We start from the raw sequence: 23,114 nt of genomic DNA, 5'->3' as shown, positions 1-23,114 counted from the left end.
AAGTATTTGAAATTATATTGTTTGGAGATAGCTCTGGTTCTCAATTAACAACTATTCTAAAAGAAAATGTCACCCCTAGGTTTAAGAATGTCACTTACCTCATCTTATTTTTTGAAATTTCACATGCAGATTAAAAATAGAAATAGCTCAAAGTATGTCACTTTGTATCTCTTTTTCCATTTGAATAAAGTCAGGCTCTAACCTCGTTATTTTTGTTTTCCATTAAGAAATGTCTACTTACATGGCCAAATTACAAACTAATTTGAGCACTTTCATCTCTTCTTAATCAAAGACAAATATACACAAGCAAGTCTTGTTCATTTTTTCTCCATTTTTTAATAGCCTTTCTTTTAAAATGATGTTTTAAAAAAAGATCTTAACCTATTTGAATAACCTAACACTCTATTACATAAAATCTAAGATTTAAAATATTCTCTGGAGAACCTTGTCCCTTTAACTCTCTCATCTCTCGTTAATGTCATCATCCTTGTCAGCCAGGATGGCTTGCTTGTAAACAAGCTTCATACATTCAAGCTTTTAAATCAGCCCACGTATCAGTTCTTATGTCCAAATGCCCTCTCTCTCCTTTCTCACCTAGTCTTATTCCTCTGCTAAAGAACTGTCTATAAAGCTATCCAAGCATGATGACATCTGATTCCAGGCACCCCATAGTGCCATTTCTACCACCTTTTCCAAGATAGTGTATTTGAATTTTGAATTTTATATTTCACTCCAATATTAACCATTACTTTTACATACTGACACATATGCATAATTGGTCAAATCTCAACTATATTTTTTTAAGAAAACTAAGAGTAAAATCACTGGTCTATTAATTTTACTAAGTCATCTTTTGCTTTGCCACCTTTGAGTCTATTATTTCATACATAGAACAGATACTTAGTAAATATTTGTCTTTTCTCCCATTACTCCCCCTGCCCCTTTCATAAGTGAAGGGATGAAGTTTATTCTTCATCCATTACAGCAATTTTTAAAATTCTTATTTTCCTTACATATTCCTTACTATATAGTCATGCTCTGATTTTACAAATGGTTGTTATGTTTATGTCCCCATCCAATGCCCACGAACAACTCTTTGATGAGGATGAGGGTATTAGGCATCTTTTTAGAGATGTGGAAACAGAGGCTTAGTTAGTTCATAGGACTTGACTGAAATCACACAACTAGTAAGTAGTGGAACCAGATATTTGACTTGGTTCGTGAACGATTGAGAGGCAGAATAGATTAATGATTTCAGAGCCTACTCTGAAATTAGGCTGCCTGGGTTAGACTTCTGGCTCCTACACTTACTAGCTGTATCACCTTGAACTGACTGGCTTATTTTTCCTCATCTCTGAAAAGACGATCCTAATAGTGTTCACTTCCTAGGACTGTTGTTCTGATTCAATCTGTTGGTGTATGTAAAGCACTTAGAACACAGGGGTGGCCCCTACTAAGTGGTCAGTAAGTGTAAGCTGCTGATCTGAATAGAAGGGAAAGATAAGTGAAGACTGAAGGAGTAAGTTCTTCACTCGAATTTGGCAGAGCTTGTCTCATTTAACACGAAAACTATTGAAAAATGGCAAGGAAGAAAATATAAAATAGAGGAACCTACTAGCAAGCAGAAGAACAATATTATAGGAGTAGGTTAAATTAGCCTACTCCTATTACTTATATGATTCCCACCTTCATGACACAAGGCATTAAAAATTATACAATGAATTGTGGGAGCAAGAAATGCCAACACAGCACCCTCTGAGGATAATATCATTGCCCTGCTGGGAATGAGAAATGGCACATAACGATCTGATGGCCTCTCTGAATAAGGATAAAATAGGAAAGTCCAATTCAAGTCCTTTTAAGTACATTTCCTGAGACGTTGTCAAGCTCAACTGCACCATGACACCTGCTAAGTTAAGAGTTGTTGACTCCTTCCTTGGGAATAAAGCAGCAACTAGCATGATCTGTAAAATTCATTGACAACTGAAACTTTGTGTACCACTCACCAGCTGAAGGGCTGGTTATTCTAAAGGACACAAGCAAAGAGAAGCAGAATCTCAGACCCTTCACAATGTGGTAAAAATCTGCTATATTGCCTGCCCACTTTACTGGAAATTCTTATCGTTTTTGTACAAAGAATTTTATTTTAATTAGAATCATACCAGATACCTAAAAAAATTTATATGACTGACAAAATGCATATCATCATCTATTGGAACTCCTAAAATAAAACTGAAGGATTGATGTATGATAAAAATCTTCCCCAAATTATTGAGAAAATATTTTGTCCAACACAGAAGATACTTTAGCTGGCAAAATTTACATAGTGACTTTATTTTCAAGAAAGCCTGGCATTGTACAAAAAATTTTTAAACATTTAATGGATTTAAATTTAATAGTTTTAAGTTACTATGTTATAAGCAGATAATTCTAGATTTCTGTTGTACGGAAGACTGTCATAATCATGCGGTGATAATAATTTATCCATATTTGGCAAGGTGCTCATCAATAATATATAAGAAAGAATTTACAAATTAAATATAAGATACTAGATAAATGCACTAGGGACTATTATCCATTCATTTCTCTTATTTTATTTTCCAAGTCCTATCCCTGTATCATTTTAGATAACCAGAAGGTATATCTAGACTTTCCTGGCTGAGCTAACAGTCCACTGTCCTTATACATTTTCTTGGCTTTTAGTAAGACATAGTAAGAGTTAAAAGATGGACAAGTTTTAATCTTCTGAAAAAATAAGTCACATTTTCCTTAGTATATGTTCCAAGAAAACATGTCTATTCCATAGAACTTTTCACTTCTTTTTATCTTACAGTGAGAAACATGTAAACCCCTATGGTTTCATTTTTGCTTTGATTCCCACCATGTTCAAAACAAAATTGAGTGTTCAAATATAGTAATCATTGCATCCAAACTCCTGGAAGAATTATCTCTCTCCTTTCCTGTCTACCTACCCTATATAATTATATAAGCACAGTGGCCTGAGTGCCAGGATATTTAATAAAGGTTTGTTTTAAAAAGCAATAGAAAAATAAATGATAATTAGGTAATGTGATAGAGGTGTTAGCTAATGCTCTGGTGATAATCATATTGCAATATATAAATGTATCAAATCAACATGCTGTACATCTTAAACTTACACAATAGTCTATGTCAATTATATCTCAATAAAAAAATGAAAATCAATAAATAGGTAAGTCACCTAAAGTCATTTGTGTAGTAGACATGGTGAAAATTCCACTCTCATCACTATTATTCCAATAGTATTGGAAGTCCTAGCCCCGGCAATAAGAGAAGAAAAAGAAATAAAAGGAATATGAATTGGAAAAGAAGACGTAAAACTGTAACTGTTTGCAGATGACATGATACAATACATAGAAAATCCTAAAGATCCACCAGAAAACTACTAGAACTAATCAATGAATTTGGTAAGGTGGCAGGATACAAAATTAATGCACAGAAATCTCTTGTTTTCCTATACACTAACAATGAAAGATCAGAAAGAGAAAGTAAGGAAACAATCCCATTTACCATTGCAAGAAAAAGAATAAAATACCTAGGAGTAAACCTACCTAAGGAGGCAAAAGACCTGTACTCGGAAAACTATAAAACACTGATGAAAGAAATCAAACATAACACAAACAGATGGAGAGATATACCATGCTCCTGGATTGGAAGAATCAATATTGTGAAAATGACTATACTACCAAAAGCAATTTACAGATTCAATGCAATCCCTATCAAATTACCAATGGCATTTCTTTTACAGAATTAGAACAAAAAAATTTACAGTTTTTATGGAAACGCAAAAGACCCCGAATAGCCAAAGCAATCTTGAGAAAGAAAAACAGAGCTGGAGGAATCAGGCTCCTGGACTTCAGACTATACGACAAAGCTATAGTAATCAAGACAGTATGGTATTGACACAAAAAAAGAAATATAGATCAATGGAACAGGATAGAAAGCCCAGAGATAAACCCACACACCTATGGTCACCTAATCTATGAGAAAGGAGGCAAGAATATATAATGGAGAAAAGACAGCCTCTTCAATAAGTAGTGCTGAGAAAACTGGACAGCTACATGTAAAAGAATGAAATTAGAACACTCCCTAACACTATACACAAAAATAAATTTCAAATGGATGAAAGACCAGACACTCTAAAACTCTTAGAGGAAAACTTAGGCATAACACTCTTTGACATGAATCACAGCAAGTTCTTTTATGACCCACCTTCTAGAGTAATGGATATAAAAACAAAAATAGGCAAATGGAAAAAAAGAGAAAAAACAAAACAAACAAAACTAAACAAATGGGAACCTAATTAAAATTAAAAGCTTTTGCACAGCAAAGGAAACCATAAACAAGACAAAAAGACAACCCTCAGAATGGGAGAAAATATTTGCAAACAAAGAAATGGACAAAGGATTAATCTCCAAAATATACAAACAGCTCATGCAACTCAATATCAAAAAAACAACCCAATCAAAAAATGGGTGGAAGACCTAAGTAGACATTTCACCAAAGAAGATGTACAGATGGCCAAGAGACACATGAAAAGATGCTCAACGTCACTAATTATTAGAAAAATGCAAATCAAAACCACAATGAGGTATCACCTCACACCAGTCAGAATGGCCATCATCAAAATATCTACAAACAATAAATGCTGGAGAGGGTGCAGAGAAAAAGGAACAGTCTTGCTTTGTTGGTGAGAATGTAAATTGGTACAGCCACTGTGGAGAACAATATGAGGTTCCTTAAAAAACTAAAAATAGAACAACCACATGACCCAGCAATCCACTACTGGGCATATACCCTGAGAAAACCATAACTCAGAAAAGTCACATGTACCCCAATGCTCATTGCAGCACTATTTACAATAGCCAGGGCATGGAAACAACCTAAATGTCCAGCGACAGAGGAATGGATAAAGAAGATGTGGTACACATATATAATGGAATATTCCTCAGCCATAAAAAGAAATGAAACTGGGTCACTTGTAGTGAGGTGGTTGGACCTAGAGTCTATCGTACAGAGTGAAGTAAGTCAGAAGAGAAAAACAAATACCGTATGCTAACACATATACATGGAATCTTAAAAAAAAAAGTTCTGAAGGACCTAGGGGCAGGGCAGGAATAAAGACGCAGTCATAGAGAATGGACGTGAGGACACGGGGAGGGGGAAAGGTAAGCTGGGACGAAGTGAGAGAATGGCATGGACTTATATATACTACCAAATGTTAAATCAATAGCTAGTGGGAAGCAGCCACATAGCACAGGGAGATCGGCTCAGGGCTTTGTGACCACCTAGAGGGGTGAGATAGGGAGGTTGGGAGGCAGATGCAAGAGGGAGGAGATATGGGGATATATGTATATGTATAGCTGATTCACTTTGTTATAAAGCAAAAACTAACACACCATTGTAAAGCAATTAAACTCCAATAAAGATGTTAAAAAATAAAGAGTGTTAAAAAAAATCTAGTTCTAAGACCACAGGTCTCAAATACCAAAAAAAAACCCAAAAAGCAAAAAACAAAAACCAGAGAATGTACGTGATCTATGATAAATATAATTAGGAAAGGTGAATAAGAGTTGCCGAGCAAGGGATATTTAGAGATTGAATGCAAATATAAGTGAACTAATAAGACAACTTTTCTGAAAAGTTAACTTTTCTATACATGGAAAATGTATAGAAATGGTTGTAATGCCATGATCGATTTTTATTTTCTCCAAACACATGTTTGTAGATTTTCAATATTTCCTGAGTGATTTTCCCTCTCTAAATCTACACTCAAAGCTTGCCATGAAGAAGGACTAGGCAGTAAAAACAATTCTTTGCCCAAAAGCTGCTTCTTATTAAAATGGAAGAGTAAACTTCTTACTAGGTGGTTCCATTAATATATGTCTTTTGATGACCTATGTTATCACAGCTTTAAAATCACTATAAATTTAGAGCATCCAAAATATATTACTGCTGTTTTTTATGGAACCAAATTATAGCTACACCCAACTTTTGTAACATTAATAACACAGTCTAATGCACCTTCACACTTATAAAGTCACATTGTGTTCAACTTCAAAATAATAAATCACATCAGAATATGAATATCATTTACTCCTTACAAATGAAAATATGTGATTTATATTGCCATGCTTTGAATATATGGGCAGGAAACTTCTATCAATCATCAATAAGCTATATTATTTAAGAGCTTTTTTATGGCAAATAATCTGAAAATGATTTGCTATTTTGGTTTTCCTATACAATGAAAACTTTGTACAATATATCAACCACCAATACATCCATATTCTGGTATAACAGGCTTTATCTGTTGATTGCTTGATATTTGGAGTATATATGCCTCATAATAATTCTCATTTCAATAGTATACTGAAAACTTCAGAAAAAATAAAATAGAAGACTAGTGAACCTGGGAATAAATCATACTAACTGGTTAAGTTCTTTATAAGCTTCCCAGGCTTTCACATGCTAGGTCATTTGTTCATTTACATTTGGAAACAGTGAACCATATGGCTTCTGGGCCAAATCTGATGCATCACCTGTTTTTGTAAATAAAGTTTTGTTGGAACATCGCTGTGCCCATCTGGTGACATTTTTATGTATGGCTGCTTTCTCAGTACAATGGTAGAGTTGAGTAGTTGTGACAGAGACATATGGCCTTCAGAGTCTAAACTATTAACTCTCCACCCTTTTATAGAAAGTATTTGCTGACTCCCTATTTAGAGGATCTTGGGAATAGAGTCTACATTTTTTTCAGTGATAATTTTTTTAGGAATTTTTTTCTTAGTTCCGGGAACAGAAGAAAGCATTCATTGCCTTTCTATTTAATAAACATATTTTGGACAAGAAGACAGCATTCCCGTCCTAGATAGTAGGGTGATAACTGGTTCTTTACCAGTTTTTATTATGTATCTGATATTATACCAAGATATTTACATGGATTAATTCTCACATTTTTGATTAGAGATTGATATTATTAGGTAAAATTATTGTATTGATGGACCCAAGTATTGCCTCCTTTTCTGCTTTAACTTTGTAGTTTCCATCTATTTTGACTCTGGGCTAACCCTGTGAATTGCTTTAGCGAAGTAACATTTGGCTAATTATGTCCTCATGCTCTTAAAGCCCTGCCATTAGCATGAGGACTAATCCAGGCTGAGAGACCATGTGCAGCAGAGCTGAATAACCCAACTAAAGCTCTCCTAGACCAGCCAATCCTCAGCTAACCTGCCAGCTGAGAATACATCCTGAATAAGTCACGTTGAGATCAGTCAAGTCCAGCACAGAACATCAGACCAGCCCAGACAACACACAGAGTCACAAGAAATAATAAATGATTATTGTTTTATGCTGCTAAGTTTTGGGGTGATTTGTTACACAGCAAGAACTAACTGATGCAGTATTGTTTTATATCCCACTTTCCAGACAAGTAAACTGAGGCAGCATTAGGTTACCTAATTTGATTAAGAATGTACAGATAGTTAGTGGAGAAGGCAAGATTAGTAACCAGTAATCGAATTCCAGAGCCTTTAAGAACCATTAAGATCCAGGTAAGCAGGGCTATATCTGAAATGGCCAGGTATGAGGACTCCTTCCTATTTCTTACTGGCAAAATGTGGTTGGAGAAGATTAAACAGCATCCTGTTACCCCCTCATCTGTGAGAGTCAGTAGTGCAGGGACTAGACAAGTAATAGCATTGTCTGACTGAGAGGCTGACTGACAAAGCAGTATGTTCCATCCTTGCAGTAGTAATAAACTTCCTGAAACAGTCCGTAAAGCTCAGTAGCCAAAGGGGACAAGTAGATGAGCCACATGGAGATGCAGCAGATGTCCAAGAGAGGTGCTGGAGCTATAAATCAGAAGTAGACACTTGGTGCTGAGAAACTTACACAGATAGTTTTCTGAACAGAAATTCACCAGCAAATTTCATGAATATTTCAAGTAAAAACACATACCTTAATACACGCAATATGAAATAATAGGCAGGAGACAGAGTACAGTAAGATTTCCTTACTATTTTCTTTATGATTTCCAGGGCATGTTTTCATTGCCTATGTGAAGTAAAGTTTTCTTTGTGTTTTTGTTTTTGTTTTTGGTGTATTGGAAATTCTGTGGAAAGTGGGTACAATGGTGGGGAATGAGAAGAGAGGTTCAAACTGCAGAAACAGGGGAGAAAACAATAAACAAAGCTAAAGAGACATTGTGGCCTACTTCCTAAGTAGAATCAAACAACGAACCTTGCACAGTGTAGTTACTTCTTTGTGGATTTAACAGAAAGTTAAAACCTAGATTTTGTTTACATTTAACAATATCTGATGAAAATAACTAATTTATTTTTTTAATATTTATTTATTTAATTTATTTATTCGGCTCTGCTGGGTCTTAGATGCAGCACACAGGATCTTTTAGTTGTGGTACGTGGGATCTAGTTCCCTGACCAGGGATTGAACCCAGGCCTCCTGCATTGGGAGTGTGGAGTCTTAGCCACTAGACCACCAGGGAAGTCCCAGAACTAATTTATTTTTAGTAGTGAAAAATAAAACAAAAAAAAACTGGAGGCACTTCAAATGTCCACTGACTAAAAATTGAATAAATAAAAAAGTGTGATATTTGTACAATGGAATAATATTAAGCAGTGAAAATAAAGTTAACTCTATCATCTAGATGAATGTCACAAGTTATATTAAGTAAACAAAGTAGACAGCAAAATGAATGAATTTATAAAATTCACTTATAAAAAAGTTAATAAACACATAAAATTAAATTCTGTTGATTAGGGATACAGACATAGGTGATAAAGCTATCAAAAAAAAAAAAGGAATGGGCTACCTCGATGTGGAATAAAGGAGTTGCTATTTGGGAGAGGCACTTGGTGGCTTTCAAAAGCAGTGATGATTAGTTTCTATTGGGGGAAAAATGTACCCATGTTTATTTTTAAGTACTATGTATACCTTACATATAAGCTACATATAGTATAGAATCCACATATAGTAACTCTAAGATAGTGTTCTCTCAACAGATTGATTAGTACATTTATTGACATAATAAACTGAAATTTTCCTTAGTTCATATAGAATGGTGTCATTGACCTTAAGTGAGTGACAGTGGAAGTAGGGCACTTCATACATTTTAAGAAATTACCTATAAAAACAACCTTTGGTCCACAAATACTAAACTGAAGGTACATTAGGATATAAGTCCATTTTGATTCTTGCATATCAAGCACATCACAATAATTTAGTTTTCTTTGAGACATCTTGAAAATGAAAGTGACAGAATACTGAATTAAAAAGAGCAAAGAACATGAGACAGTCCATTAGCAGATTCAGTATGCATAAAAAAATGGAAATGCTTCCAGTAAAACAGCTGGGTTTTACATCCTAATAAACTTACGACAGGGGTCCTTCGTTGCCTTCAAAAACTGCAAAACTCTGTCTCCCTGGGCAGTGGAGGGTCCAGCTCTGAGGGTCACTGGGAGGTGACAGAAATAGCTGCACAAATAATGGAGTTTGTACTTGCTCCCAAACTGCTAAAAACACTGGATGTGGATTAAATTTTCATGATAAATTTTCCTCCCCCTTTTTACTGTGTCTTTTTGGTCTTTATTGTTCTTCTTTCAACAGCATAAAGAAAAGATCACATATACATACTCCCACACTTCCACACTCCCACATGTGAGGAAACTGTGCAAAAGTACTGGCACATTCAGAGATGAGCACAGGTCTTGTCAGGCACTGGAAGTTGAACCAGACTGCTTGACAAATCTGATAGAAATGCGTCCTTGCCCGCAATGCCAATTTCTATGGAATTTGTGACTGCTTTCTGGAAAAGTCCAGTGTCTTTTGAGAGGAGAGGAGATCTCTCTAATAAGAAAGACTCAGTTGGGATAGGCTGAGGACCAAAAGGCTGGGGCCAGGATTCTGAGAGCCCCAAGCATTCCACACTATCTTAAAATTCCTTCCAGCTTCAATTTTGAAATCAGAAGGTGGAGGAAAAAAGGGTACTTTGGAGGGCAGAAGGGTAGTTTATGATGTTTCTCTTTTGATGGATTACCTGTTCTCTGCTACAGCAACTGAGAGAGACAGCAAGGTTACAAGGAACATAAAGCGAAGGAGGGCACTGGCATTTCCTGAATTCTACACAGGTCCTGCAGCTTTGATACATGACTGCCCTGCCTGCACAAGGCCATCAATTCTCTGTGCAGCACCACGGGGAGTGGAATATGCAATTTGTATGATTATCGTTATCATTATTACATCAAGCTGAACAACATTTTCAGCTCTGTGAACTAGAGGGAGGAGAAGCACCAGAGGGGTTGGATTCAGACTGACAAAGGAGTGGAGAGGGAGAGGTTTGGAAATTCCTTTTATTCTCTTTTCTGCTGGTTTCTAATTCTTGACAATGGAGTGCATATCTGGGCCGTAATCTAATAGATTCTGATTCAGTGTCAAGCGGGCCAAGGAATCTACTTTTTATAAGCACCCCCAGGTGATGCTGAGGAAATTTTTTAAATGGTACAAGACTGGATATATCATGAGATTAAATCCCCCCAAAACATCTCTCTCTTTACTCTGAGAAGCCTGATGTATATTGGTTAAACCTTCGGATTTTGTGAGATGATTGGTTACAAGCTCCTTGAGTGACAGGACTTTGCTTGGTTCCCCTGCCCCTAGAAGAGTGTTTTACGTAAGGTAGGCATCAATCAATAAACATAAGATTTAATGAATGAGAGTATGCATACTCTGAGTCAACATTATGGTTACACTTTAGATGCTCTTGGACATTAGCTTCTCCATGTGGCACCTATTTGGGAAGCTGGAGGAACAATGTATTCCTGTAATGTCATGATAAATGTTTAAAGGAGGCTCAAGCCTTAACCTAAATTTCTCACTCATTTGCTCGATGGTCTTAGATTGTGATTTAAGAAAACGTAGCATAGATTTATTTAACAGTGCATTTCCTAGTAGCAAAATAAAGCCCCTGCTTCTCTCTTTAGAGCACAGATCCTATTGACAGTGGCTTTATGACATATCTTCCCCAGTAACTGGGGCTAAATTTCAGTTTAGGACATGAGTTTTAGATCAAAACTATCTGTCCTCTGTGAATTGCTGAGTTTTCCTGTTCTATAAGAAGAATGAATATTATTAGTAAAATGGAGATTGCAATTAAATTTTGGAAAATAAAAATCTCTGAATTGGTAAAAGACAAAGAACACTATAAATATTTAAGCTTTTGGACTTGGGCTGAGTCAGTTTAAGCTGACTATCCTCAGTATGGGAATAGTCTTTCCTAAGCCACTGACTTGCATGTCAGCATGTCATGTCTTTTTTTGTTTTTCCCAGTAACATTTTAAGCAGTCCTATTGAGGACTCCAGAGGGAGTATTAAGATATATGTATAATGGGGAATGTCAACAACAACAACAAAAATACATCATTTGAACACATCTGCCATATGATTTTGAAAATTCAAATGAAACAAACCTCTAAAAACATTATAACCTTAGGTAACTTGAAAATACATAATTTGAACTTGTTTTGCTGGATACATGAATGGAGATGAATTAATTTCAAAATTGAATTTTCTTATTTAGGTAGATGAATTCAAAGGACAAAATTTAACTAGAATATTGACATTATGGAAATGCTAATGATATGTGCTACAAGCTTAGAAGAACATCCAAGCAGTCATAGCACAGTCAATTATGTAAAAGTTGAAAGCTGCAGCCACGGTGCCAGAAGAGATTTAATGTAAATTTTATTTAAAAAAATTTTTGTACATAATATATATATATATAAAATATCAAATTGTAATTGATTCATGGATAATAATTCAAAGAAAGGATGTAGGGCCTTGAGCTTCTTACAAAGGGACATTTTAATTGCTAATAATATAGAGGCATTAGGGAGGGTAAATATAGTTTTGCTCCACTTATAACTGTATTTGAATGAAATGCTAGAGGAACACTGACATTTTTAATTGTTTGGTTTTTTCCTTTTGATGTTTTGTTGATTTGTTTGTTTTCTTTGTCTACTTCCTAGAAAACTGCTAAAGTTGGTATTTGTTCTAGGATGGGGAGACCAGGCTTCTGCCAGTTGGGACAATCTGAAATGTGTGTTCCTTGTGAATAATCAAGCCTAACATTGTGCTGAATAGTCAGTGAGTCTTTGATGGTGCTTTGCTCAATCTGTTTCTTATCAAAAACTGAAATTGTTGGGCTTCCCTGGTGGCACAGTGGTTGAGAGTCCGCCTGCTGATGCAGGGCACACAGGTTCGTGCCCCGGTCCAGGAAGATCCCACATGCCATGGAGCAGCTGGGCCTGTGAGCCATGGCCGCTGAGCCTGTGCATCCGGAGACTGTGCTCCGCAACGGGAGAGGCCACAGCAGTGAAAGGCCCGCGTACCACACACAAAAAACAAAAAAACAAAAAAAAAAACCCCAAACTGAAATTGTTTCAATCCATGGAATGAAATGTTAATTTAAATTGTTTCCCAGGAAATGAAAATAGCTTCTTCCTATATAGTTTGTAACAGTGGTTGTCCTTTGATGGATGGAATTGTAGCTACATTGTTTTCCTTCCTTTACATTTTTCCATACATATGTACACATGCACATACATATTTCTCTGTAATGAATATATATTTCCCTTTTAAAAAGAAATAGCTTTTTAATTTTTATTGGAGTAGAGTTGATTTACAATGTTGTATTAGTTTCAGCTGTACAGCAAAGTGAATCATATATATATATATATATATTCTTTATTAGATTATTTTTCCATATAGATTATTACAGAATATTGAGTATAGTTCCCTGTGCTATACGGTAGGTCCTTGCAGTTTCTCTATTTTATATATAGTAGTGCATATATATTAATCCCAATCTCCTAATTTATCACCTCCCCCACCACATTTCCCCTTTGGCAACTGTAAGTTTTTTTTCGAGACCTGTGAATCTGTTTCTGTTTTGTAAATAAGTTCATTTGTATCATTTTTTGTATTAGATGCCACATATAAGTGATATCATATGATATTTGTCTTTGACTTACTTCACTTAGTATGATAATCTCTAGGTCCATCCATGTTACTGCAAATGGCATTATTTTATTCTTTTTTATGACTGAATAATATTCCATTGTATATATGTACCACATCTTCTTTATCCATTCCTCTGTTGATGAATATTTAGATTGTTTCCAAGGAAATAACTTTTTTTTAAAAAGCAAAAGAATGAGAAATAATCTCATTATACAGAATTATATGATAAAATGGCTTTCATTAAAACAGTATTCTGTCTAGGTATGTTGTGAATATTCTTGGCAACTTTTATTGAAATAAAAGTTTATTCATGTATTTAAGAAATACTTATTTAGCTTCTACCAAGTGCCAGGTACTGGTTCTAAGTGCTGGGATATAAGCAATGAACAAAGGGAAGTTCCTGATATCATGGAGCTCGTGTTGTCATGGATGATAGACAATAAATTATGTAATATGTTCAGGGATGACAAATGCTATGAAAAAAAAACTAAGAAAATAGGGTGAGGAGATGGAGAGTGATATAGAAGGTGCTATTTTGTATAGGTTGGGCAGGGAGTAATGAATGTATCTGAATAGATACAGGGACATTTCAGCAGAAACCTACTTAAAGTGGGTGAGCTAAGGAAATATCTCCGAGAAGAACTTCATAGGCAGAGGATGTGTAAGTCCAGAGGCACTGAGTGGAAGCATGCTTGGCATTTTTAACATCAAGGAGGCCAAGGTGGATGGGGTGGACTTTGAGAAGGAAAGTAGCACAGAATATAAAGTCAGACAGGGTGGTAGAAGGTCAGATTATATGGAGGTCTGATGGCCATCGTGTTCTGAGTGAGATGAAAAGTTGTTGGAGGTTTTGAGCAGAGATGATGTTCTATTTCATAATTAACAGGATCATGCTGGCTGCTGTGTGGACAGTAGGTGATAGCAGGAAAGAAGTGGAATCCAAGAAGCCAGTATGGAGCCAATGAGCAGTTCAGGTGAGGGATGATCTCGCTTTCTGGGTTTCTGGCTGAGTAGTTCTTGGGTACATAGAAGTCCTCAGCTTTTCTGAATGTTTTGTGTCTCAGATTTCTTCTGTGGCCTGAATGAAAGTCTCATTTGGTTACTCTCCAAAGCAACTATGAACAAAGCTGCCTACCCTGGCTTGAAATTATCTCCAACTTATTGCCTATGATGGGAAAAAACATTATAAAATTTGACAAAAAATAATTTTTCAATTTTATTTCCATCATTTTGCATATAATTCAGCCTTATCAAAGAATCATTTAGAGAGAAAGAATATTAGTATTTAAATGATTTACGTTAAAGTCTATTATACCTATTTAGGTCTAAGATTGATTTTTATTCTTATGGTGTGGGAGAGAAGAGAACAAAAGGTCTTAGATTATGAATTTGGAATTGTTGAATCTTTATGAATTTGGAATTGTTGAATCTTTTCTCTGCAGGAGGTGGTGTTACTTATATGCAAGGGTCAAGTGAGTCCAGAAGACTAATGCAGAAAGAAGGACTTAGCCTCCAGGAAAATTTATATCTGATTTTGAATCTCTCATGGCAGCATTAAAAAAGAGAAATGAAAACAAAGAGTGGAAAAGGGGAGATTAGATAGCAGAGTAGATTGTTTACTTTCTTTTGCCTCCTGGATTTTCATTCTTTTCTTTTATCTCTGCAGCCTTGAGGATTTATTGGCACCCATTTCATTTGTCTTTCTCCAGGTTTAAAATTGAGGTGATGAGATGGAATATTACCTGTGTGCTTCGGAACATCCATGAGTGACATGTGATAGTTGCCTGGGAAACTAGAGATGAAATTTTATAGGCCTTTGAAATGCTTTACATTTGAGAATTAAGCTCAGCTGAAGTTTAAACAGCATACTGACAGTGAGTATTGATCTCTCACATTATCTGTTAGGATATTTGAGCTGCAGATAACCGAAAACCCCCAACTCCAAGGGGTTTAACCAACAAAGAAATGTATTATCTAATATAACTGGAAGTACAGAGGTAGAATGAGCTCCATGTGTTGTAATGAGAAGCGTAATATAATCGAGGATCCAGCTCCTTTTCTTCTTTCTCCTCTGTTGTACTCAGCTACCTCCTAGGGCTGGTTGTCCTTATGGTTTCAAGATGGCTGCCAGTGACATCCTGAGCAACATTAATTCTTACTAACTGCCAGCAGGAGAGGAAAGGGGAGCTTTCTCCCTTAAACCTAGAAAATATTCCTTTTCTTCAATCTGACTGGGAAAACTTAATTCACATGTCTACCTCTAGACTAAGGAAGGCCATGATCTAACTGGCACAAACAAATCAAAATCCTCCTTGAGGACTAGATATATTGTGAATCTCTGGATTAAAAGGGCTTCTACTAGGAAGAAAAAAGGGGGGGAATTGGGAATTAGGCATTGTATGTATCATACAATGGAGAGGCAAGAGTTAACAACAGATTCTACACTGAAAAAAACTTTCAAGGAATGGAATCTGCCCCAAATGTTGTTATTCTGTCCCTTGTCATCAACGCCGTGGACATGTATCTCCCTCACTAAGGATGAAAAGAGAAGGGGGAGGGAGTTCTGGTGAGTCCAAAGTTTCTCCTTTCTACAGTATTTTGAAGCACTTCATTAAAGAACTTAGAAATAGTTATTTTAAAACATAAGTGATTCTAAGGCCTTTGTTCAGTATCCAAAACTTAAAATCAATGAATACTTGTGATGTTATAATAGTGGTTTGTTGCTTATAATTTCCTGTATTCTGGATTTTTTATTTAAGATACCGGTAATAATTTATTTCAGCATCTTTATTAGCTGTATCTATAGATGTAAATATTAGTAAGCAATTAAACAAGGCTTTTGAGACATTTTCCCTTTTATTTTAGAATCATGAACTTTTCTTTGTTAAAAATAATTTTAGCATATTAGAACCCAGCCATGCAACAGCAGATATATGACAAACTTGCTTTTTTGCAATTTATTTATAAATAATTTATTTGTGTATTAATTTTCTATTGCTGTGTAAAAATTACTGTAAACTTAGTGGCTTAAAGAAAAGCAAATTTATTATCTTACAGTTCCTTTATGTCAAAAATCTGGGCACGGTGTAGCTAAGGTCCTCTGCTCAGGGTTTCACATGGTTATAATCAAGGCTGCCACCAAGTGTTGGTCACACTGTCATTCTCGTCTGAGGCTCCATGTCCTCTTTCAAGCTCATTAAGCTTGTTGGCAGAATTCAGTTCCTTGTAGTTGTAGGAATGTCCCCATTTTTAAATAATGTTGCCAGGGATCCCTCTTGGCTCCTAGAGGTCATGCACAGTTCTTTACTAGTGTTTCCTTTTTTCCAGACCAACAGGAGCATTTCCGACTTTGAGTCTCTGATTTCCTATGTCTCTAGACACAGATCTAAGGGTGCATGTGATTAGGTCAGGCCCACCTGATAATCTGTCTTAAAGTCAGTTGACTGGGGATTGTAATTTGATAGGCAAAATCCCTTCACAGTAGCACCTAGAATTGACGACCTGGGAGAAGGTATGTGCACACCAGGGAGCTTCCAAACGTAAAGGCTGGGCTTCCATCTCTGAGTGGAAGATCCAAATATTGTTTGCTCAGGTCTCATGTGTTGGACACTAAATACTTCAGAAGAACTATTCTTCTCTCTCTCTCCTCTCCTTTCCCTCTAGCTAGATACAGATCATTTGAATTTCTCCCCTACAGGAAAAAATATATAAAGAATTACCTCTGTACGTTGCAAGGGCAGGATGAGAAGGAAGATGAAGATAATGAAAAAATAGTATTATGTCTGAAGAAAGTAGGGAAAAATATAATTGAGGAGAAGATGTGAGAAGGAACAAAGACCGACCCAAAAAGCAGGCATCCGTGAGAGAGAGTTGGTGTCAGGGTTCTATGGGTTTGAGATAAAGTTAGAACAAAAGAAATCACTATAGGAGAATGAAAAGATGGAAAAAACAAGGCAGAGACATTAGAGTGCAAAGTAGTAATAATGATGGCATTTGTGGCCATGGATTTACTTTGAACAAGGCACTCTGCTTCTTTTTCCTAAATAATTTCCTGTGGTGAAGGAAGGCTGATAGCAGCAAATATTTGTGTATATATCTTGATCTTGTTAACAGTATTTCTCAACACTCACTTTGTTATGGTCTGGCTGCTGCTTTGAGGAGCCAGACAAAGCAGATAATATTACATTTAATAAACACATATGAAGGCCAAAAACATAGCTACAAATGAAGGAAGTTTAAAATAACCCAAGGTGGTCTTGTAGTCTCCTTGCAACAAACTGTTTGGACAAGAATATGAGAATATATATAACCCAGTGTGTTTTTTTCTCCTTTTTCTTTTTCAAAATACTAGCAAGGATGAATATAATTTGAAAACAACTTCATAAATCCATTTTCCCCAGAGGACCGTAAAGAAATATTCCATGTGAGTACCAACTGGTTCCTAGTTACTAAATCAGAAGTGATCAAATAAACTTCATGATAGAGGGTTGGCTAAGCTGAGACTTTCAGTAGCGTGTGTGTGTGTGTGTGTGTGTGTGTAAAATCCAGTACAGATGTACTGCAAATATCTATCCTTTAAGCATGCCATATGCATCTGTTTTAAAATAAATTGTGAACTATTGCAGAATTAGTTTCATTTTAAGAAGAAGGATCATATATCACAAATGCAGGAGATTTTGTTTTCACTTCTGATTTTTTGATGCTCCTGAATCTTCAGGTTCTTAGCTCCATAAAAGAAGGGCCTAGGCAGAGGTTGAGAGTTCCTATGACACCATCAATTAGTAGCAAACAAGTGAGCACGTATGCCAGGCTGCTCCTAATGTCCTCTATGAAGATTCACTTTTCTCTTTGACTGGACATTGTGTGAGAGTGCTATAAAGAAGGGAGATGAATTGGAAGAAACAGCTCTCTCCTCTGCCAACAAGATTTAGAGCATAGCAGAGGGATGATTCAGAATCCAACATACTTGTGACTCTGATACCCATTCTAATTAGATGGCTACTTGTTTGGGCTTTGTAAGACATCTCCCACAAGAATGAAGAGGAGTTTTTCTGAGAATAGAGGCAGAGATATATTTGCAGGATTGTTAATGACAGCTGCCAAAGACAGCAATGATGCCAAGATTATTAGCCTAAAAGGAAGACACAATTTAGGCTAATTTTTTTGAATTAATTTACTAACTAAATCACCAACATTGACCTCAGGTATGTGCACCTACTTTTCCCCCTGGCTTCTAGATCTGACTCCTTGTGTATCAGTTACCGTTCATGGATTACCAGGCATCATTTTTCTCATCAAGTCCTCAGATAAAAGAAATGCCAGTGTTCCATTCCCCATATTTTTCAGGTTTAAGTGTTTGTTACTAAAGTACCAGAAAGCAATGACACTTTGTGGCTTTTGGGATACATATGGCTTTTCAAAATGCAGTTCATGAAAGCTTCCAGTTTCTGAAGTAGTGATATTTTTCATCACAGGGGATCAGTAGTCCTATGATTCTTTGGTTCAGGAAAGCTTGCCATATCATTTTGCAAATTATGACTACAACATACTGAAGGCAATCTTGTCAAGAGGATGTGTTCTTTCTGTTACTTGAACTTTATTTTGGTTGGGTCTCAGCTCTAATGAAGACTGGCCTGGGTGATTCTGGTTTGAAAAGGTCACAGTTATACCAAAGTCTATATAAGTATTTTCATCTTATTATGTCTCTACCACACAGCTGCTATTGAATTTTCCTGGGAGAATATACTAGGAGGGCCAAGATCCTTGTACCAGATTATTGATAGCAGTTCTTAATATATATAGCTCTTGGGGAAAGAAAGTGATTTAATTCATAGTAGTATTCACTAATGCATAAGTAGAATCAAAATTAGCTGCTTATAATTTGTTAAGAAATCAGAATTTCACTTGGGAGTAAAAATTGCTTCAAATATAAAATAATAATGCTATCATTATGCATCCTTTTTTGAAAATTTGTGAACATTAATGACTTGATGATGTTTCTGGAGAAACTTCTTATGAGTGACATTTTTGTTTGTTGCTTTATCTTCATTTGACAGACCAAGTTGCTAAGTCCATATTAATGGGTTAAACTGATTTTTTTAATTACATTTGGAATGCAAGAGTAAATTAAGAATTTATTAAATTAATTGGGTTATTTTATTCAAATGCTTCCAGGGTGATTATCTTGATACCTAAGTAATCAGACTCAATCTAAATAAATTAATTCAATAGAATATTAGCCTAGTTTATGCCTTAATGGAATCATTTCATTAATACTGTCAGGAATGAGGAGAAAAGTTTCCAGGCATTTTAAAGAGCACCAGCAGCATAAATGTGGTCAATACATTATATCTGGCAGTGGAATTTACCAAGTTAAGGAAACTATGTTACTGATTAGGAAAGGCCTGATGATATTACTCCTCCATTTTACTGAGAAATTTAAGCCTCCCCACAAGGCTCCCCATACTCATCATCCATCTTTTTCATCTCTAAAACCACTCTATAGCTTCTCCCTCTTTTCCATTTTACAATCTCTGAGAAAGAAATAATCTTTTTTAACCAAGGCTGATCCTTCTGCTTGTGCTCTAATCCTACTCATTGTTCTGTCTTCTCTAGGGCTTTGATTTATCAAATATGTCCTTTAGAATTATTTATCTATCTACATATATTTCTTTAATTTTTCATTTCCAACTACTTTCTTTCCCTCTGCCTAAAGATATACTTGGGATAAGCAACAAACAACCCCCTGAGAAAAATAAACAAAAATACAAACACACTTCTCTGATTATTGCTGCCCCCAAACTTCTTAACTGTTTTATCACTTTCTTTCCATTTTCTTTTAGCAATCTTAGAAAATGAATTTACCCTTGGTGCCTTATCTTCCATAAAGTTGACTTATTTTGTTCTATTCTGATTTCCAAGGTTGAAGTTTTTCTTGAAATATTTTTCTGGCCAGTGTTCATCATTTGCCTCCTAAATTTCTTTTTTTTTTTTCCCCTCATTTTTTATTTTTTAAGAAAGATTTAGGATTTTGTAAGAAATTACTGTTACATTTTAAAAAAATCTGTCAAGTACTGTAGTAATGGAATAAATAAATAAGATTTTTAAAGTTCAGTGTTTATAGACATATATATAAAATAATGACTGAGTTAGAAGACATTAAATAATGTTGATACACACCAGGAAGGGATTAGGCAAGGAAAGGCACATCATTTCATCACAAGAAATAAAGACCATAGTTGGAAGTTAATGACCAGCCAAAGCTTTAGGTCTTGTGGTAGTTTTCATAGCTCCAGGGGGTCATTATGGTGGAACCTTCTTTATGGTACTTAGCTGAAATAAATAGATGGCAGTTGGAGAATTTTACTCTGGGACCCCAATGTAGTGTTAAAAAGAAAGCACTGTTTTAATAAGCCTGGTGTATGAGGAGGGAAGGAACAAAAGTCCAAAATGGTTTGGTGATACTGAAAATCCTATTGACATATTAAGGAGAGTTAAAAAAAAAAAAGTAAAATAAGGTTAATCCTCTTGTCTAGCTGAACTGAAATTCTTGCAGTTACAAAGTTAAAATTCCATGTAAACACTTCCTTTCTTGTAAACAGACACAGTATAGGTAAACAACTGCGATATTTCATCTGAAGCATATAGCTTCAGATGAAGCTATATGCCAATATTTAGGGGAAAAGATCTTAGGTAATTTCCTTAGTTTTAGATAGCCTAAGTCCTTGAAAATAGCACTAATACCTCTGGCTGACGGGCTATCTATAACAGCAAAGTGAATAGAAGTTTTGACGATGATAAGAGGTTTCCCAAAGAAACTAGAGTTTCCAGTTAAACACGTACAGTTACTGTACTGAGAAGTCCAACAGACATCAGCAGAACTTGCTTTGGGTCAACCCCTTACTACCAATTTTCTTTGACAAATTTGTGCCAAGAGTCTACCCATTTTTTTCTGTCTGGACTCTGAACCTAGATTAGTTTGTCTGAAAAATGGACTCACTCAGGTTCCATATAAATTTTAGCAGTATTAAGAAACCATCTGTGTGAATAAATAAAATGAATTTTCAGGATGAAATGGTATACACACCCACCCACCCACCCACCCACCCACACACACACACCCCACACACAAAGTTAAAAACAATTGGGGGGGAGATAAGGGAAAATATTAATGTAAAAAAAATCATAAAAGTGACAATTGTAAAGCAAGCAGATTCCCACTCATGCCACATGATATGCCTTCATTAAGGTGTACTCTTTCTGGTTGGTATGAGGGGCCCAGACGAAGAGAGCAGAAGCCATGAACTGTAAGGGAGCTGAAACGCAAGCCAGGCAAAAGGACCATCCGAATTCGCCAGACACATTCTCAGGCAGCTCTAATTTCTGGTGGAGTAGTTCAGTTCCAGGGACGTAGAAACTCACTGAGCCCAGGGTACACAGACCCACAAGGAGATGGAGAATGCCTGTGGCAATGGTGGGGGTACAAGCTTCAGCAGATACAAGCACAAAGTCCAGTCAAAGCCTCAGAGCACATCAAACCTAGACTAACAAAAGGTGAAAGGAACTGGCAACGCCAAAGATAGGTCCGAAGAAATCAATCCCACCGTTCTAGTTTCCAGGATCAACAAATTTCTCCATGAACTGCTCATTTAGCATGAAACTCATTCATTTTGTGACCATATCAAATGACTCTGTCCTTTCAGGTGTGCTGTACTAGTATGTGTTTTGGGGTATAGTGATACACCGTCTCCACAATCCCACTGTGCCATTATATTGGAAAAGTGCATCATTATAAGTCTTTTCATCTGCCTCATCACTAGCAAAGTCATTTCAGATGCTTTTGTTCAATCACTGGAATTTTCTTGAACTGGACTTCGATACTCATACCAGAAGTCTGTGCCAATTGCGGCTGCCATGTAGATGGTAGAAGTGAGGCTAAGCACACAAGCAATTACAAATGCTGTAGCAAAACGGTTATCCATTCTGGCATTCAGACTGCTGGCCCATCCTCCTGCTTCACCAGCTTCACCCTCAAGCTCAAACCGCAGCACCCTGCTCTCCCCGTGCCCCCTCTGGCGCACTTCCCTGCAGAGCCCGCCCCCTGCACTCCAGCACCTCTGCCTTGGCCCTCACCCCGGCCCGGCCTGGCCTGGCCCAGGACTGCCTCCTAAATTTCTTTATTTTATTCTATTCTATTCTATTCTATTTTTTTTAAACATCTTCATTGATGTAAAATTGCTTTACAATGTTGTGTTAGTTTCTGCTGTATAACAAAGTAACTCAGTTATACATATACATATGTTCCCATATCTCTTCCCTCTTGCATCTCCCTCCCTCCCACTCTCCCTATCCCACCCTTCTAGGTGGTCGCAAAGCACTGAGGTGCCTCCCTGTGCTATGCAGCTGCTTCCCACTAGCTATCTATTTTACGTTTGGTAGTGTATATATGTCCATGCCACTCTCTCACTTCATCCCAGCTTACCCTTCCCCCTCCCCATGCCCTCAAGTCCATTCTCTACGTTTGTGTCCTTATTCCTGTCCTGCCCCTAGGTTCATCAGAACCTTTTTTTTTTATTCAGATTCCATATATATGTGTTAGCATATAGTATTTAAAGGCTGGAGGGTGTGGAGAAAAGGGAACCCTCTTGCACTGTTGGTGGGAATGTAATTGACACAGCCACTATGGAGAACAGTATGGAGGTTCCGTAAAAAACTACAAATAGAACTACCATATGATCCAGCAATCCCACTACTGGGCATATACCCTGAGAAAACCATAATTCAAAAAGAGACATGTACCACAATGTTCATTGCAGCACTATTTACTATTCCAGGACATGGAAGCAACCTAAGTGTCCATCAACAGATGAATGGATAAAGAAGATGTGGCACATATATACAATGGAACATTACTCAGCCATAAAAAGAAACAAAATTGACCTCCTAAATTTCTGAATTCACTATTTCTTCCCTCTTACTTTCCTTTTCCACTCACTTTTACTAACTTTCAAAGCCCTAGCTTTACCTGCTAGCCAAAT

At 36.4% G+C, this 23,114-nt stretch overlaps 1 pseudogene; it reads right to left on the bottom strand.

The window, feature by feature from the left end:
* Nucleotides 1-21,297: 21,297 nt before the first annotated feature.
* Nucleotides 21,298-22,089, bottom strand: LOC132491003 (claudin domain-containing protein 1-like; annotated as a pseudogene).
* Nucleotides 22,090-23,114: the final 1,025 nt, after the last annotated feature.

This window comes from Mesoplodon densirostris, chromosome 5 (genome assembly GCF_025265405.1).
Source record: "Mesoplodon densirostris isolate mMesDen1 chromosome 5, mMesDen1 primary haplotype, whole genome shotgun sequence".
Classification (NCBI taxonomy): domain Eukaryota; kingdom Metazoa; phylum Chordata; class Mammalia; order Artiodactyla; family Ziphiidae; genus Mesoplodon; species Mesoplodon densirostris.
The sequence above is the reverse complement of the archived record's forward strand: the minus strand, read 5'-3'. Positions and strand labels throughout refer to the sequence as shown.